Source organism: Brachyistius frenatus, unplaced genomic scaffold, assembly GCF_029030835.1.
Source record: "Brachyistius frenatus isolate BFR_SWC_R1_liver_20210118 unplaced genomic scaffold, ASM2903083v1 Contig_308, whole genome shotgun sequence".
Classification (NCBI taxonomy): domain Eukaryota; kingdom Metazoa; phylum Chordata; class Actinopteri; family Embiotocidae; genus Brachyistius; species Brachyistius frenatus.
The window spans coordinates 86,932-107,568 of record NW_027210907.1 but is presented as its reverse complement, the minus strand read 5'-3'; positions in this window follow the sequence as shown (position 1 = coordinate 107,568).

Here is a 20,637-nt window from a genome sequence, read left to right as displayed (position 1 = left end):
GAAGAATAAAAAGGGGGCTTGCTATTGCTTGGAGAGAGTGCCAGACTGAAGGGCGCAGAAGAGGCCTAACATGAATAAAATACGATGGCATTTGGCCACTTAAAGCCAATGGGGGCTCCAAAGGGTAGAAGTGTTGGATGATTCCAGTCTAATATTTGCCAAGAGTTGCTCTTTGCACAAAGTAGTTGCCCGGAATCATTCAGAGCAGCGATGAGATGTTTACAGCTGAGTAGAAATGTTAACAAAGGGCACGTTGGAAGTCAAATTTGCTCGTGACACTGAACACAATTTCACAAAATGTTACAGCTACAATGCTGGTGGAGTGTGAGGCATGCTAAAAATGTAATGTTGCAGATTGAGTTGAGAAAATGCCATTTTCCATTGTGTAGCTCCTCAGTTTTAACCTGCAGAGGCTGCCAAACCTTTCAGACCACTATGTACCAAACCAAATATGCCAAATAACTACTTCTTTCCCACGGCAGATACTAATAATTTTTTTCACAGAATAAGATGAATTAATTTAACAATCTACAGAAATAGCTTCAGAAAAGCAAAAATAATAACCGCACAAGACAAAGAATTTACATCTCTTGCTGGAAAAGCTGCCACTTGGTGGCTCAACCCACAACTCCTCTTCACTGTTGAAAGATTCATTTGAGCTGTCAGGTCCAGCGTTGTACCCTGACTTTCAAATGGGTTTTTTGGACCTTGTTCCCATTAAAGAAAAATGTCCCCCTCGGCTTGCTAAAATCAATGACTGCGGAGCGCGACTGTGTCAAGCCAACGTTAACATTTTGCAAAGTCACAATCATGATGAAGCACAAGCGTCTTTTATTTCTAAAATATTTAAAATGATTAACAGCTGATTTTTGCATTGCTGTAATGTGATGTGTATGCAATAATAATTTTGTGTGATAAAATGAAATGAAATGAAATTGTTTTGGACCAGTTGGAGTGCAATTATTTGTCCTTTCTGCAATACTCTTGCCTACCACAAGGTGGCTCCTCATGTACCACCGGTGGAACGTAGGCTGACCACGGTTTGGGAGTAGTTGCTCTCCTGCAAAATACATCCTGGTAAACATCAGGCGGTACAAATTATAAATGTGGCAGGAACACAACAGCATGCCCTCTTCAGAGCTTAAATCCTCATCTTGCCCACTACTGTCAGTTTCATCCTCGTCTTCATGTCTGAGAGATGCTCACAAACTGTCACTGCACATATTTTCGTCCTTACAGACATATTGTATTACATATGTATAACGCTAACTTGTCTGACACAATAACAGGAGCAGCGACTGTACAGCCGTATGCTGATTCCATGCTATTCTAAATATATTTCATGTTTTTGCTCAATAGGAGAAATCAACATAATTGCAAAGACCAAACGACCTGAACTCATGTTCACTTTCAAACCTGTTGACATGTCTTTGTGTTTTTCAGCAGATGGAGTTTGGAGTCATGGAGACATGGACCACCGGATGAAGACCGAGGATGCCAAGTCCCATGATGCACTGTGAGTAAACCTTAATTTAAGATTTAAAAAAAAAAAAAAAATACTAGTAACAGAAACACCCAAATAATACCATCAAGAAAAGTCTAAAAAAAAGAAAAAGAGAAGTGCTTTTGTACGACTATATACTTGTTTTTCTGTGCTGACGTATCACAACTGTGTTGTTTGTGGCATGCAGCAGATTCGAGACAACAGCACAGCAACCAGACAATTTGTAAAACAAATGTAGTTTAAAAAGGCCAGTGTTTCCGTCACAGCATGCTCATGCTAACAACTTAATCAAGCATAGTCCTGTGCACATGAACTTTAAGCTCGTATTAGTCGTCAAAAGAGATCTGCTGCTAGGTGCAGTGAGCTAATTACGTGATGATAAATCTCCCATGGCACGAGGTAATTTCTCAGTGCTCTTTAAAGATAGTAGAGGATATGGCAGATAACTGCTTGAAGCCTTTGCGAATCAGCAGCGGCTAAGCTAAATGTGGCAGCAAGTGTCAGGCCAAATCAATACACGCTTCCCAGGATTCCTTTGGTGCCATAATCCAGGCTGTGGTGGGCACTGACCCTGCGGAGGCCCGGCCTCTTGTTTTCTTGCCCTGTTTTTTCAAAAGCAGCTGCACTTATGGATATGACAGTATTGAGCACAAGCTAATTACCTTTTTTTTTTTTTTTTTTTTTTGAGATGAGAGTTTGTGCTGTAAACCGCTTAGCTCATAGCTGAGGCATGTTGAAACCTCTCTTCCCAACGGCGGGCAGCTATATCGCCTTTGGGAACTGGAATATGCAGAATTTACACCAAGGTGTTTTCAAAAATTGGTGATGACTTCAGGCAGAAACGCTACGCAGTTTAGCTCTGAAACTGATCTCTTAATGTGTGGGTGCATAGATGATATATGTGTCAAAAATTGCCTTTGGACATACAGGTTTGGTTAACTATTTCACCTCCGAAATTTGACCGGCATGAGCTGCATTTAGCAGATGTTTCTTTGGTAGAAGCCCTCGCTGTCTTCCAGCTGATTTCACAGATCCCATTAAGTCATAATCTTGTGTTATTTGCCTTAAAATAACAGGAGATAATTCTGGCATGAAGTTAATCAGCCATAAAATTGAGGAATCTCTGACTAACTGAACTGCACTGCAGCAAGGAGGATAGTTTGTGTGCAAAAATTAAAAAATTTGTAATGTTAACATTTGGTTTAAAACCTATACCTCCTGCGAGTTTTGAATTGCTTTTCTTTGTTTTAACAGGAGACCACAAATAAAGCCTCGTCTCCTTTCCTTCACCCACCAGGAGAGATCATTTAATCCAGGACGAGGAACTGGAGGTGTGTGTGGAGGAGGATTTCCAGAACATCACATCTTCCCTGGTAAGCGGTACTCACTTACTTAAGCCATCAAGCCAGTCATTAAAAATGTAAAATTACCGTTTTTAAAGTGGAACATGATTCTACTCTGCGCTCACGAGGCAGTGAAGCGCGATGTTTGCATATGAAATGCACTTGGTCATCCCCCTGGCAACAGGGAAGGAAAAGGTGCATGAACTGAAATGAGAGCAGATTGCTTTTATTCTTTATTTAGAGAGTTATTCTCAACGCCGTGTCACATTGTAAAAAAATCCCTCCTGCTAATTTGAGGTTGTTGGAAGAAAACGTTGAAGGCTTTTGGTCTCTGTGGGGAAGTATGAAAAGCGATCATGTTTTATCTTTTCTTTTGTAAACATGCTGCAGATTTGGACAAATATTCTCTTTACATTTAAATATAAAATTGCAATAGGCGAGCAAACAGCAACTACAGGTGTGTGTGAGAAGTTCAATGGTTTCGTTAACAGGGTCCTTGATGAAACGCGCTCTTGTTCACACTAATGTTTGGCCCTGGGCTGAGTCCATACATTTAAATGTACTTGGATTCATGTGTTCCGGATGTGTTGAGTGTAATGTGTTCCATATTGCAAATTTCCTGCGCAAACAGTGTATTCAGTTCCTTCAGCATCTCCTTTACATGGTCCTCTGTGAGGACCAGAGCTTCACCCACGTTTGCTGCTGATTATTTGTAATATTAGCTCATCCCAGAATAAGCAGCAACATGCTGTTAAGTAGCCCGACAAGATATTGCAGCAGGAGTGCCAAAGATCATTTTAACCAATTTGTTTGTTTGTCCACCAACCAGCCTAATATTAGACATTTTTACTATTTATGACAGTATCTATCCACCGCTCTGTGATTTGTTTCAATTACAATTCAATGGATTACCATAAACTTTGGTGCAGTTAGTCGTGATCCCCAGAGGATGAAACCTGCTGACTTTGGCGATGCCCTGACTTTTCCTCAAGCCCCACCGCAAAGTTGACATTTCTGGTTTTGAGTGAAACACCCACAGCTTTGATTTATGACTAAAAACCTGCAAAAACGAATTCAGATTTTTGCTAATTGGCAAATGTTCGCATGGTAACACCCTGAGCTATGTAGCTTTTTAACATCGTGAACATTGCTTCAAATGAGCATGAATTCATTTTTCGTTTGTTTTGAAAGTAAAGTGAACCTTCACGCTCGACTTTAAAAAGCAGAATTAAGATTTGAAGCATCCGTCTTTTAATTGTATTCTGAACTCTCAAATATTTTAGTATTTGCTTCAAAATCCATATCGTTTCAGTTGGACAAGTAACGGAAAGAAAATGCACATCCCGAGGTCAGTCACCCTTTCATTCCTTTTATTAAAAGTCGTATTTGTGGCCTAAACGATCAAGCATTTTCACAGCTTCCTAAAGCTCGCATTTGTGGAGCAACTTTCTCCCTGAGAATTAAAAGGCACAAATCATTTCCCCCCTCTTGTCATCATCAATCATAATTACGCAACAATTTCTTCACCTTGGATCAATTTGTGCCATCAAGATCAAACAGTGGCGTTAATAGGCACCCAGATTTCTCTAAAGTTAATCTATATCATGTGGTGTGACCGCCGCTCTTTCAAGCCTCAAGTCAGCTCGTGTTGTATATTGTTTGTCAGTGCCACAGCTTTTTCCCTGCAGCTAACATGTAGATATACTGTTGTGTCTCATCTGTAAAATTGGACAGCCATTAGCACAGTTAGAGCGATGGAAAATGTACAAATTAATAGAACAACTGCAAAATAAGACATTTTCAAACAAATTTCTAATAGCGTGTATTAAGATTAGCATGATAAAAAAGATCTGCTCTTTAAATGTGGTCTCTCCCTTAATCACAATTGACAAGCGAACAAGCTCTAATCATCATTGTTCCAGTCACAACACAAACTGGGTCTTCAAAGGTTTCACCCCGGTGTAATTGCACCAAATTGCTCTCACCAGTGGAGTCAGTCAGCGGCTCTGTTTTCTGCCCTCTCTGCCTGTAAACAGGATGTTTGAATATGTTATGAATGGATGTTGTAAATTGGGCGGTTAGGATCGTGGAAAGAAATACTGAATCATCTCATGCCATTCATACCAGATGGACAAAAGCGGTGTGTGTGTGTGTGTGTAGCGGTGAGCCCGGCTTCACACAAAAAGGAGACCTTTTATAGTTCAAACATGCAAAACCTTTTTGTGGCATAAGATGACGCCAAACCTTAATTATTGGTCCAGTCAAACATCAGAGACGCACTAAAGGGCATTTGTGGATTTGACGGGCCGGTTCATTTTCTACAAACCTTTTTTATTCTGCATCAGTTTATTGTGATCTCCATGGTTCCTGTAAAAATGTTCAACGTGTACAACAATGCAGGAATAATCTACTTAACCTTAAAACGGTAAACATGGGATTTTAAAAGTTTTTAAAATGTACAAAAAAATTTGCTACAATAGAGGTCCACCTCATCTTTTCTGGGTGTTTTAACAGCCTCTCCAACTCTCCATCATCATCTCCAGCATGCCAGAAGGATCACGCTGATGAAAACATTGTGATGTAGTTGAAAGCCCCGGAAAAAGCAAAGCAAGTCGAACTTGATTTGGGATTTTTTTTTTGTCACACTGAAACAAAAATCCCCAAAAGACATAATGAGAATAAAACTGAAATAGAAATAGTCAAGATCCCTAAAAACTAAAGTGAAACTGACATGAAATAGTGAAATAATCCATAAATACCTGTTGTATGAAAAGTGAAACTACCCCCAATAAACACTCAACACACAATTAAAGCCTTTTTAAAAAAAAAATAAAAGCAACCGTTAGACACATTTTTAATGCATGTCAACCAGCCTGTTAACAGTCGGGTTTAGTTAAACTCTGGGCATTAGTTTGGCTTTGTTTTCCTGTGTTAGAATAAGACAAAACACCAGTTGGATTCCTCGGACAATTTGACCACATCACCCACATCTTATTGAACCACATCATAAACTTCCAGTGCTTAAAGGGCATTAGCATGCCTGTACCCAGGAGGTGTAACACTATAGTGTTGGGAAATACTGTAAGAAACAGCCTGCTGCAGATGAAAGGGCATGAGCCCATCGCTGCTCCTTACATAATGTGTTTGTAGTTAGCAGGAGGCAGTTGTTTCTTAGCCTCATGTACTGTAGTTTAAGCACCCTGTCACTTTAAACTAGCGTGATCTGAAATTTTGCCGGCTGACTGCTGAGAATGCTAATGCCCCGAGAGTCGTATCCTGTGGCTCTTTTTGGCTCAAATGAAACCCAGAGAGACACAAGGAAGAGCTGGGCAGCAGCAGTAGCCCCGCCCGCTCGAGAAAAGGCTGGTAATGTAATCCTTTGACAAGTTTGTTGGGATCACAGAGTTGGTAATACGGGCCTGTAACTCCAAACACAAGTCATTTCTCACAACTATGACCAATAGTGAATCCATAGCCAAGACATGAGGCTTTTTGATGCTCAGGAGTACAAACGCAGGCTGGATTGGTAGATTTTTTTTTTTACAGTGTGTCGACTTTTTAAAGCTGTAAATTCTTCCATGACGTCTTATTTAGATCTGGAACGTTAAACTTCTCGAGCCAACAATTGGCTGCTGACTGGGTGATTATCGTATAATTCTTTGATTGGTGACGTGTCTTTTTTGGGAAAAAAACCCCACCAAATAATGTGATGCAGACGGCTTTGGGACTTTAACTGTGTTCAAATGCAGCCTGTTTTTATATTAGCAGTAAGCAGCTATGAAAAATAATAATAGATTATATCACAGCGAATATTTGTTAGCATCACAAGCTTTAAACCTGATTTTTTTTGTACATTTTCTGCCTTTTTGTTTGCCAATTTCTAAAGTAAAGATAATTATTTTCAGCAACAGGAGTAAACAAGGGCAATGGTTGCCGAAAAACCTTACCAAATGACAATGAATATTTTTCTTTATTAATTTAGTAAGTGGTAAACTATTCATGAGCAGCCAGGACACGTTCTCGGGATACCCATTTGAAAACTTGAACTAACATGACAGCAGAGTCTGTTACAGTGGATTCACATTTACAGCAGAAATCATTGTTGTTCTGTTAGCATCGGCTCCTGGCAAAAAAAAGGAAAAAAGATCTGTCAGGACAGCCTTAGTGTTTTACAGCTCAGAAGAAACACAATACATTTTATGCACTTTATTGTCACTGTTTATCAGCATCACTGTAATTTCCAGTTTGGCCCCAAAATTTTTTTACGCATGCAAGAAGTGTCTATGATTTTTGGCACCAGAGAGTGATCAAGAAAACACCAAACTGCTTTTTAAAGTTGGATTTGTCCATTCGCTGTTGATTAATAGGGAATATCTGACAAAGGTTTAGCCGACACGCTCGCAGCATTTTTTATTAAGCAGCTCCTTGTAGCGTAGGAACAAGTCGTTATAACAGACTTGAGTTTGATATCCCTATTCCCAATGAGGAATAACTGGTTTCTAATTTCCAAATGTGTGGGCGTTTAATGAGGCCTAAGACATTTTATTTTCCTGCTATAATGCTGTCTACAAAATTGTGCGCTGCTAAGTGTAATCATGCAATGCTATCTGGCACAGACACTCTCTGGCGGCAACGAGGCAAAACCTGCAGCCCAGAACTGCTCCACTTAAAGGAGGCTGATGTGAGAGGAGCAGACAGGCGAGAGTGGAAGGCCCTCCAGTCATGCAAAATGCAAGAGAAATATGACTTTATTACAGCTCCCTAATGGTGACATAACAATCTGTTCAGCCACTTCCCTCCAATTCTCCGAGCATTTTGGGAGAGTGCTTCAGTCTACGGGACAGGATGGGCTGGAAAATCTCTGTGTGAGTGAGTTTAAACACAATTGAGTTTGAAGTACGGCTTTGACCGGCTCATCTGTGACAGCTTTTTTTTTTAATATATATATATATTTATTCCTTGTTCTTCATGTCAGAGCAGTAAAAGTCCTGAAAGACAAAAATAAAACACAACAGGATGTGATGAGCTGTCAACGTTGATCATTGGAAGGATAACGCTGTCTGTGCTGCGTCGTATTTACTCCATAACCATTTGGAAAAATAGTTCAACACAAAGTTTGGCGAAAGTCTTGCGTCTTTGCATTAGTTAATCCTAAAGAGGGAGATATTGACCTGTAACATCGCCCACTGTCCTGCGTAGCAGCTGGTTGGAAGCCCAGTGGAGTTTACAATACCACTTCATATCAAAACAACACAATAGGCCGATTTCCTTTGACTGTTACAATAATAAACAAGTTGTTAACCTTGTGAAATAGTTGCATTTTGGTTTAAGTTCAGACCACAGACGGTATATAAAAGTGGACGTAGCGTCCGGGTCTAAAAATTGAGGCTAATTCGGAAGTGCCTTTAACGGCAATACCACCGAGGGCCACTAGGGGCTGGCTCCAAAAAGCCTCTGGCTCCATAGACTCCCGTTTATCATGAAATACAAAGTCATTATGGTGCAATTCGCTGAAGTGGCTCTTTCTTATTAGTTTTCTGGAGGTCCATCTAAAAACAATTATCCCATCATTAATTAGATATTAGGCCTCAAAAACATATTTTTGGGGATGTGTCTGTTTAATTGATAGCCAAATATCATCCAAATATCAGCATGGCACAATAGCCATTCACAAACGATGAGTGATGTCACTGTTGCCGCATGGTTTTTAGACACCAACACTACTTGGTAAGGTAGAAAAAAAGATCATGGTTGGCTTTCCTTTTTTTTTTTTTCTCTGTTCAAACCCCAATCGAGTGTTTTACCTCCAACATAAAGCAGCACAGATCCGGGTCGTAACCTTTTCAGGACAGCAGCACTGGATGCTCACTCTTTGATGCCCATGATGAAATTTTAACCAGGACCATTTTGCAGCTATCTATTTGTGGATTTAAGAGATAAATAAAAGAAACACAAACTCTCTGTTTTCTCTTTTGTAGGGTTGTGGAATTACAGTGGTGAATAATACATGGCTGAAAGCATCCGTCTCTCTGAGCTGCCTCCTCTCTCGGACACTGGGGGATCCCAAAGGCAAGTAAGCGCAGATATTTGTGAAGTGTTGTTTGATTTCGGAACAAACGGATGCTGTCAGTTCGCCTCACCTGTTTTTAAAAGCACTTTGCGCTGCAGACAAACTAACAGCGAGAATCACCTTTTGGCTTTGTAGTTTTGAGTTTCAACCTCTGATAATGGGGTAAAACTTTTAGTGACTAGCACCATGAGGAAAGCCACATGATTGTATTATGTATTGTATTGTATTATACACTTGTATTATGTCTTCTTAAGGTACTTTCTCAAATGCTTCTTAAGTTTAACATCTGAATACATATGACATATCAAGCATCAAAATCTCAACCGTTAACCACTTTATTACCTACTTTGCCCATCTTCTCTGTTTACACCTGTTAATTAACAATTTGCCACATATCATATGTTGGTGGCGTAGACAGACATGTGGTTTGTGTTTCCCGCTGGGACTTTGCACCCCTCTTGACCTTTTTAATAGCAACATTTCTGAGAGTTTCTCTGACTGGAAAACTTTATTCTGTGTCATTTCGATATGCTGTATAGTTCATGTTCAGTATTATATTATCATTAATTATAGCTTAACAAATTCTGACTATTTACACGTCAAAGCGAATTGTTTTATAGACTGTACATGAAATGTTGTGTTTAGCTGAATTGACGTAGACATTTGTTGACAGTCTGAAGCGAGCCGTGACCCTTGCAGCACATCAGTCATCCCAGCTGCTGATGAGTAATGTCGACAGCCGTGTTAATAGTAGTTTAGATAGCAGATGACAGGCTGCATGAGAGTCTGCTGAGCATCAGATCGTGATGCTGATGAGAGTTCAACCTCCGGCTGCTGTCATGATAGATCCACTTGTTGGCTAAAATGGATCTTCAGTTTGCGATCTCCACTTTATGCCAACGCACTCGTTCCATGATTGACACTTGACATTTACCGAATATAGCCGGTTGCTGTTTTGTTCCCATGAAGTCTGATATCCAGACTGTGTCTGTTGGGCTGTAATTAACCGAGCACTTAGTTTCGTTGCACCATCTGTATCTGCGTATCACTGAGTCACTGGATTTGTTGCAGATGAGCAGTTTGAACAAAAATAGCTGGACTGTTACAAATTGTGTTTCACTGGGGACTCCATCGAGGGCCAGAGAGCTGGTGAACGGGTCAGAGCTCTGGCACTGAGGCGGCATCGCTGTTTAGCTCTGATGTGACCAGTGTTGCTTCCTTCTTGGAGGGCAAGTGGAGCGGTAAGGCGTTTCGTTTGTTAGTCACTTTGAAAGCAATCGCACTGTGTGAGCACACAGACTCCAACGAGATCAGTTGTGTTATTTATAGTCATTCAGAGGGATTTTCAGTGGGTGAACAGAGCCATACAAAAAAAAAAAATCAAATGTACTCTAGTAGCTGCCAGTAAAAACACAAGTACATTTTAACTGGAGTTGGACCATATAAAAAACATTGTTTGACGGGATACATATGTGGATTCAGTGTTCTCTGTAAAATCAGAACCTTCCTCTCTTAGTTGTAAATATATTTTATGATAAAACCACCTGATACGACATGTTCTTTCTTGGCACAGCAACTTACCATTAAATTGCACCTGCAGGTCTTGTTTGGTCTTGTTTTCCGATATCTACCCATAGAGTCTGATGGGTTCTGTAGTTTCAAAATGTTGCTGCTTCATAGCTGTGAGGTTATTCATAAAAACTATGTGAGTTGTGACTGTATATAATCAGAGTTAAAACATATTTTATATTAACAATTATATTATAGAATGAAAGAAGCTGCCTGCGTTGAGACTCCAAGGACAATTGTCACTCATATGTGCAGTCTCCATCAGCCCGACTAAGCCCTTTAGCCTATTTTTGGATAACTGTTTTGGTTCCCTCATCTTTACTGTTTTGATTTGTTATAACTGCGAAAGTTTGTGTTGTTCGATTCAAGTAAAAAAATGCTCATAAATTCACTGTATACAAAGGCTAGCTGGTGAACATGATGGAGCATTTAGCAGCTAAAGAGCCCGGTTGGTGCATCAGGAAATGGTGTCGACCAGAACGGAGCTAAAAATGTCCACCGTCCCTGAGATGGAAACACTAAATATGCAACACGAATGTGTCGCAACAATTAAGATCATTATAGGTCGTTAATGGGTTTTCAGCTTGTTCTGCTGGCCCGAAGTGGCCAACAATATCAGCTGCTGCTTAAAATACAACTAATGTTGATGGTCATTTTTGTAATCGTGAAGAATATAAGACAAAAAAAACGTGTGTTTGGAGGTGTGATCGTGACATTTTTTTTTTTTTTTTTTGCCTATTGAATTTCGATATATATTATTAAACATCCAATCAGAAATCTTTGGGTGACATCACGGACAGTACTCCCTCTAATTTTTCTATCTGTGTGTAATTGTTTTGCCTTCAGAGGACACTATCTTGTCTTTTTGCTTCCTCACTAAACGACTGTATTTGTGCTTATGAGCGTAACGATTGTTTCTCAGCCGCTTTGAGTTGATGGCCATCTCGGTTCTCTGTAGCGGTATGTAATGGTTTAACTGTAGTGATGACGCAGGCTGTTTAAGAGCCGCAGGTGCATCTACCTGGCAGGCTGCCACTCAGGCTATTAGCCCACAATCCAGTGATCTCTGTTTGGGGAGTAGTTGTCCTTTTCACTGCATCAACCGCAGCTCGACTTGTGTTCCACTCAGCCACTGATTGCTCAGTGATATGTGTGTTTACAGATGATAAATTCCCATGACTGGGCTGTTGCACTTGTGATTTCGGGCTGTCACACTGGATGAGCTGAGCGACGAGCAGCTGCTTAGCCCTCGGGGAGAGCCGAGCTGCGAGCACATGCTGCCAATTCAGAAGGAGGCAAAAATGGTTGGAGTGCAGATTATTACATTTTTGTGGTGAGAAATGTGGGTCAGGTTATCGTCCTGTCGCCAATTGCCTGGAAGAGGAGGGTAAATCAACAGGAAATACACCAGTTGTCAATTAACGGTCACTCTGACACCACAATCTCATATTGAGTCAGCACGATTTTATGAACACCTGAAATAAAGTAATGCAGTATTGAAGGGACTCTTCTTAATGTCACTGATATTGCAGTCTCTCCTTTTGAGCTCAGTGTTGCCCATGCTTCTTACACTGCAGATAATATTGTTGGAAATAATCTGTGGTTTCTAATCTGGAGTCAGAACGAGCAGTAACTAGATGAATCAAATAGGTTGTAATGACACGGGAAAGCAACAAACAACAAATGTCTTCTGTTTTTCTCGAAGGTTTGATATTTCAGTGTTCAGGGAGTTTGGGTTCAATTTACAGGTCCCATGTTTTACTATTCACAAGTGTTTGAAATCTTGATATCCATAAAAAATATATTTTTGTGGTTTTAAGTGCCAAAAAACATCTCAATATAGTTGAATGTCTCTTTTTCTTAAGCATCTCTCTGTAAATGGACCAAGAACAGACTGTTTTGGTGTCTGTGTATTTGAGGTCAATTGCTATCAGCAACCCTCTCTTCTGATTGGCTGACCGTTTTCTGAGTGACCCACGCTCAACCACAGCTTTTCTTTGGTCTTGTAGTTTGCTAGCTTCACGACAGAATATCTGCTTAAAAGCATAAAAGGCTATACAGTGGGTTGTGCTGAGGGCGAACATATGACATGAGTGTGAGTTTGTGACATCACAAGTCCAAACAGCACAGTTGCTGAATACAGGTTGTGTGCATTTGTCTGTGTTTATAGAGCACCTACACCTGCTATCATGTTAAAAAGAAAAAAGGAAATCTAAATTTACACTATTAAAACAACCTTTTGTGTAATTGCTCTATAAAATCTGTGAAGGTTGTCGCTGTCCAGGGGAAAACTTGTATCTCCAAATTTTTTAATACTGATTTCTATGAGGGTTTTTTTTTTAGTTTTTGAGTCTTAATGTTTGTGTGAGAAATCACTCTGGATTTTTGACCACTGTCTCCAAGTCTTAATGCATTAGTATGATTTCTTATAATGCCATATTAGGCCACAAATAATTAGCAGGATTTGTATTTCCAATATACACCAATCTTAGCAGAAAAAGTAGTTATTGAACATCTAATAACCTGCTATTGATCAGAACAAGAATCCCTCTGGACTGCTAAGAAACTGATACGTCTGATATGTTCACATATCCAAGCACCCACAGACACATTTCTCTCCGTGGGAGCATTCACAGACTCTGTGCCTCCCCGTTTCATGTTAGTCACTGCAGCTTCTTTCCAATTCAGTCGATAGGCTTCCATTAAGAGCGGGTAGGCTGTCAGAGCAACCTGTGACCTCCTCTCACCCCCTTGGAGCCCACTGGCCTGTGATGTCCGTATCAATATGAATTTTATCCCTTTGCAGCCATCAGCCGCGATTCCCAATGTCCATTAGTCTCAAGTTTCCTCCAACTTGTACTATTGATTTCGGTGTGTCTTTTGCTCAGAGCATGTCCTCTTGAAGACAGCGACAGCTTCTTACGCCGGTGGATTCTGTCACTGGAGTATCATAGTTTGTCCATATTCTCCTTACTACATGATTTTTTTTTTTTTTGCCTATCTCTCTCTTAATGGCACTCTTACTCTCACGACTGCTCATAGTTTCCTCAGTGGACATCTGATCCTCATCATGACGTGACAGGCCGGACCAGTGCCCTCCGAGGTCATGGCTTTTCATCTCAGAGGTCACGATGACATGACCTGTTGCTGTCATACACAGAGGGACATCACGGCAAATCCAAAGGCACAATATGGTCTTATATCCCCAGAGACCTCGGTTTTCAAACACTCGCCTGCATCTGTTACCATGAGGTGTCATGCTGGTCTGATAAAAGTCATATCAGACTTTGTCATAGGAAACAATGACGAGGCAGATTAATAAAGACAGTATGAGATACTTTTGACTCTCAGTTAATATTTGAAAAACGTCAACTTCATAGTTTAACATGCATGAATCAAACAAAATAAGAGATTGAGGAAAATTATTTTAAAGCTAAATTCATTGCAGTACATGAATGAGTAACAACAGTTGTTGTTGTTTAAAAAAACAAAAAAAACAGTTGACATCATCATCATCCCCAGACTATTTGCACAACCCATTTCCACCAAAAGTGAAAGTTGCACATCAAAGGAAGTTGCAAAAACGTCCACTGAAGAACAGAAGACGTGACCTCGCTGTCCTCATTGGTAGCCTCAACCTTGCTCAAAGGGGAAGCAGAGTAACTTCCTGCTTCGTTTAGTGCTAATTACAGTAATAATCTATTCTAAACAAATACAGATATGAATACAAAAGCAGGTACCCTATGGTGCCTTGACCTTCCCACTAGTCCCTCCCCACTGTGCGTCCAGCCTTTCCAAAGTGTGAAGAGTTTATGCTGACATTTGGACGCTCTCCACTGCTGTGACATATTTGCCACTAGGGGCGGATTCGAGGATGAGATTAGATATTCCTTGACACATTAGACCAGCCCCTGAGAGAGGAATATAGACGACCTTTGGCTTTATTTATGTCGTCGTCGCCACTCATGCAGGACCCTTTTCATCAGATACGGTCATTGTAATCCCAAAGCCCCCATTCAATTTACAGAGGCACTCTGCCACTGTAGACCACTGAAGTCAACCAAATTAATGGATCAATAAGCCCTCTGAAAGCCTGGTGAGAGGGTCAAGATCCCCCCCGGTTGCTATCAAGTTACAAGTCATAATGAATGGGGTGTTGTTTATGTTGTAAAGTGCAACGTCACTGAGTCCTCTGAACAAACCATCCTCTGAGCCACAGCTTATTGCACCGCTGACGAGAGTTTTCAGGGATGTAATGAAGACACGATTAAATTATACCACTTTTTCTTTCTTCTTACAAACATCTGGGTCGATATGTTCTAACCAGTGCCTTTATTAAAGATTTATAAATCTTTATAGATCAGTGAAAATCAGGTTTTAAAGTTAAAAGAGCTCCTCTGGGGGTCTGTCATGTCTTCTTTATCAATTAATTCACTTGCTGCTTTAAGAATAATTGTATTTGTGGGGCAGCACAGATTCAGGCTTGGAGCGACTACTGGTTCGTTCTGGAGCGGGTCCATTATTCAGTTTTCTTTTCTCACATGAAGGGTCCATGTTTGGTAATGACAGCAGACGACAAAAGCAAAAACAGTGAAATCTCATGACAGGTTCAGGTGACAATCAATTCAGGAAAGGTTGATTCTGTATGAAATAGGGCGATGTTGTGTTTTTCTGGTGGAAGCTGAATGTGTTGTGCATTATTCGTACTGTGTCTTACAACTTGTCATAGGCAGCGCCGATCCTAAACTCTGGAGGAGGGGAGAGGGGGGGGATTTCCCGTTGCAAAAAAAAAAAAAAACGGCAAAGAAAACTGAAGCTGTGGGCGATAGTCTGGGGTAAATTGAGTATGGAGCTGCAAAACAATGCCTTCATGCTGTGTGTGCATTTTAAGTGTAACTTTAAAAGAGCAACAAACCCACTGAAAATTATTGGCAGTTCTTCATGAAGTTTTTAGTGTCTTTCAGCTGGTTGTTTTGTTTCTCTCTTTAGGTGTGGTCTTTGTGTTCTCAATTACCCTGTTTGCTTGTGGTGGAGACCAAAACACTCCAGATAATCCTAATTTTGCTTATTTGTCAGCATGAAAATAATGATTTACTCCGCTTAGATTTTGGTGTAATGTAGTCTTTTAGTGACAAACTATAGTATAGAGGCTATATTATCATACATACTACCATATTAGTGTTTGGATCGTGCACTATATATCTGTCAGCCTCACGCTTCTTGCCAACTCTTGAGTGTTTACAATCGTGTGAAAATCCACAAAGCAGTTTTATTTCACAGCAATTACAGCTCAGTTCTTCATTCATCATTATAACAAATTAAACTCGGTCATCACAGTTAGTTGCCCAGTCACATCCAGCCTATCTCCAGGCAGCTTTAACAATAATTGGTAGTCGCTATAAATCCCGTCTGAGGATGCACAAGGAGAGCTCAGGGCGAAACAGGCCTGTTCCCCCCCCCCCCCCCCCGTGTGGAGTGGGCCGCGTAGTGTGCTCGTAGATTAACGGGCTCGTTTTCAGGGTTATTTAACAACCGTTAGGACGCTCGGCTCTGTTTACGCACGAGGCCAGTGGTGAATGTTTGATATGGAGATCTCAATCACAGTTTTGTCACTCCGTGTTACAGAGATGAAACTGGATATGACAACATGTCGACCTCCTCGAGAGGAAGACGAGATGATCCTTCAGCGAACGCACACGCACGCCCGCACACACGAGTGGAGTACACGAATATGACTCCAGCACGTACAAACTTAGACCTCTGTTTACTCTCTCTGTTGTTTGGGATGTGATTTAAAAGGACTTTTCCTAACTTAATGGGGATGTTTGAACACGCTGCTGATGGTAAAACGAAGCCGTAAGCAGGGGTCACGTCTCCATATTTGCATGCAAGTGGCATGAGAGAAACTCCCACCGCAATCACTCAGCGGGACCACATGATCGCTTACAATTTGGGATCAGTGATTTCAAACAATAGTGCTCGGCATTCATACGTTTTAACGCAGAATTGAAACCATGTGCCGCGCGGCTCACTGATGGTCAAACTGGAGAAACGTGCTGACAGCTCGGGATGGCCTTGAGGTGCACATCGGCCCAAAATAACTCCGCCAAACTCTCGGCTCTGTTTCTTTACAGAAAAAAAAAAACAGCCTTTGTTGCCACTGTTGGCAGTTAGTCAATCGCATGTATTAAACTACCTCACGATGCTCGCCAGTCATCGATAGCCCCTAAATGAGTGCACATGGAGTCCTGGCTGTAGCCGTGTTTTTGATCAGGTGGAGGTTTTAATGGATTTTTCTTCGCCTCTGACAGACGTGGTTGTGGGGTTTGAGCCCGGCTCGGGGCAGACTGCCGGCGGCCGGTGGGGTCATTTGAACCTTGTGGTTGCAGAGCAGAGTGCCGAGACACAAAGAGCCAGCGCTGCGTTCACAAGTGTCCGACAGTGGGAGAGTCAGGAAGTCTGGCGACTGTAAACCCCACCCGGTCCACCCCCACCCCACCCGGTCTACCCCACCCCACCACCCCCACCCCCATCCCTCAGACGCGCTCCGAGACACGCCAGGCGGACACTTCTGCACACACAAACCTGTACTTCCACACTTCTGAGGACATTTGTGCTGATCACATTATTTGTCTGCAGATGAATTTCAACCATAGCTGCCACATGTTTCACCCCAAACCCCAACCTTTAAAGTAAACTTAAACCCGTGGTCATAATTACAGCCTGTAAACAAAACTGTCAACCCCAGCTAAAAAACAAAAACAAAAACAACAGTGACAGGGAGAAACACAATAAAATGACAAAATATGAATTATTAGTGTTTTATTATTAGTTATTTGTCTTAATTTCCTAATATTTGTAAACATTTGAATAAAATAGGTCTTTGTTTTGATTCATGATCACACGAAAAACCTAAAATAAATATTGTTTTCCTTTACATATGCGAACCTTAGATTTACATCAACAACAAACTTAGTTAGAAACCTTTAAGATTCATCCACAGGTACACCATTAAGAATAATATGTATCCTAATTCATTTTACACTTGGTTGTAGGGTTCTAAATATGAATTTAAAGTCTCTTGACGTAAAGTTGACAAATTTATGAAAAATCACTGTTTGTGTTTTGCTTTTTAAACTAAACTTGATTCATGTACAAACTTAAATCTACAAGCTTTTAAAACTAAGATTATTTTCAAAAATAGCTTTATGGCAGCTTTAACATTCTGTTAACACTATTTATAAAGTTTACAGCTGCTGAGAGGCTTTTATGCAGTATGTAAATATTGCCACCAAAAAGTCAACTGTAAGTTTGGTTCATTTTTGTCATGACGTTTATTCCACAGTAAAAAGCTTTTCCTTATTGTATTACCTCTTAAATACTTTAATGACAAACTGGCTGTACTGTCATGTCATTACAGAACTTACATCCTCAATCATTCAGTGTAATTAATGCTACAAACTAAACAGGATGCTTAACGTTGGTTAAGCAGGGAGCTAAAAGGTGTCATTTACTAAATGCTGCTTCCAGTCGATTAAACGCTAAAATTCCAACTGTGTGACGACACTGAAGGCTTAGAGAAGGAACTGCAAAAGTTTAGAGTTTAAGAGTTGGTTCCATGCTACTTTTACACTTTCAATTAAATGAGAAAGTACTTGTGTCCTGATAATTAGATATTTTACACCCACAGTTACAACTTTGCTCTCAGTTAAATGCACAAAGATTTAACTTCAGCTTAAAGCACTTTAATTTGTTAAAAATATGCAAATACGAAATGGAAAAAAGAAGTTCATGAAGCATGTTACGGACAAATGTGTTGGAATCTAATTTAAGAAAATCATTGTGTAAAAGAAAAGTTTGGTTAAAGGGCTCAGTCCTTTCTTTCTTCTCTCCATTTTTTTTTAATTTGGACACAACATGCTCCAAAAATGAGCCTCGGCTCGACATCCGAGCCGCGACTCCTCGCTTCCTTTGTGCGGAAATATCCCTGTTCTTTGCGGGACTGATGAGATACTGTACAAGTCAACATGCACTGCAAAGGTAGACAGGAATTTAGCAGAGAAAACAACAGATTTGCAGGCAGACTAAGTGGGTGAGTGAACAGGTTAACAGCGACGGGGCCCTGAATGGCTGTGACAGGGAGAAAGCAGCGAGAGGCTCCTGCACTGAAGGGGGAAGTGACCCGGAAACGGTGAGTAAGTGCAGCTTGCTGGGCCCTTTAGGAAAAATCTCTCCAGAAGCACTGATGCAAGTCTACCTAAATACACATTTCTCTTATTTCGCTCTACTCTCTCTGCACAGATGCATTACTCAGCTACACTCATGCGCTCTAACAGCAAAGAAAAACAGACAACGAGGAACCGGTGTTTACTAGTCTGCAGGAAAAAAAACTCCCAATGATTCTTTCATTTAAGCAGATTTTCAACACTTAAAATACTCACTTTCTTTTCAATACAAAAAAAATTAAGATCTTCTATTTTAGTTGAGGTAAGATATGTGGCAGCATTATGTAATTTTATAAACAGTTTGGATACTCGGTGTCATGACTTGATGGACCGGGGGCCACCTAAATGTCGAAGTGTGTGTGTTTATGGGAAGAGTCTCGGCTCAGATTTACTCTGACTGTGTTAAAATGTGCATCTTTCCTCACAGAACAGTAAACTGATCAACAATAAGTGCTTAGAGTGTAAGACGCTATATAGCCCGGTTATTGAGAGATTTTACCCCCATTAAGAAGTTGTTTTTTTTTCCCCACATAATTTCTTGCTTTAAAATCCTGATTACAGAAACTAATAAAAAAAAAAAGTAAGATAAGTTTCCGCAATATAAACAATTCATAAAAAAGGTCGAACTAAGACCAAAAGACTGTTCAATATTTTATTGTAGGATTGACAAAACTTTAGTCATGTCAAATTTAACATCTACACAGTTGACTAAACTCACTTTACACACTTTATCCAATGTAGTCCAAACTTCTTGACAGATAACTAGCCATAATGTTTGACTTCCCTCCTTGATTCAGGGCTATTTCATGCGTTTCAGTGTTAGTCACTTAAGTCCAAATGAACCACATATCATTATGCCACGTAGGTGTTTAAATGTAAAGCAATAACTTACAGGAACCTTTGTGACTGACACATGTTTGTAAAGACTTTGATATCTCGTTCTCTGTTTTATGTCTTTTAATGAACTTGTGAATAATGAAAAAAATAGATCCTAACATAAACAGTATATAACGACTACAAATATTTTAACTGCATTATCTTACTAAAGTAATCATCAACTAACTTTTGAATTTTTTTTTTCAAATCTTTCCTCTAAAAGTAGGAAAAAAAAAAATTCAAAAAAAATTCCTAAATCTGAATAAAAATATCTCTGCTAATCTCAACGATTTGTATTTTACAGCAGAAAATGCCACTAATGCTTGAAATCACAATATAAATAAGGACATGATCATTTTTGTACCTTGTTTTGCATTAATAGAAATCTTCCCCTCATACTACAGCTCTCATTGGTTGAAGCTTTACTGAATATTTTCACATGTTGAATTCTCAGTTTGGTTTAAAATGAGTTTTGTTCCGTTCCATTATAATGTCGCACGACATTCATTTCAGAATAGAAAATACTCTCTTCAACTCATTGAGTCAGCCACAGGTTTACTTCTGGAGTAGAGAAGTTAAAGTTGAGAGAAGTTCCTCTTTAGATGAAGCATGTAGATTCAGGTCCTGTTAAATGACACAAGTTGGCCTATAAAGTTTGAACAGGACCGCTCTATGGTGCAACAGGGTGGATAAATCAGACAGGCAGCAAAAAGGGACCAACATTAAAAGAAACTGGTAAGTTTCTGCAGCTTTAACACTCCATGTCAACAGGAAGCTGAAAACTGGTGATAAAACTCAGTTTTTTTAGTGTCCTTTGTTTATTATTTAGGATGCCAAAACAGACTGAACCATCAATATATTAAAGAGGCCGGTAAGAATATCCAACCAACTAATTTACACAATTCAAAGATATAGCTGAAATAAATAAAAAAAAACATAAAATTTTAACTTCAGTTTCAGTAATTTAAATGACTCAAGAAAGTGGACTGTTTTTAAAAAAAATAATTATTAAACTAAATTTAAATTGAGTTTAATCTGATGTTGCATTAA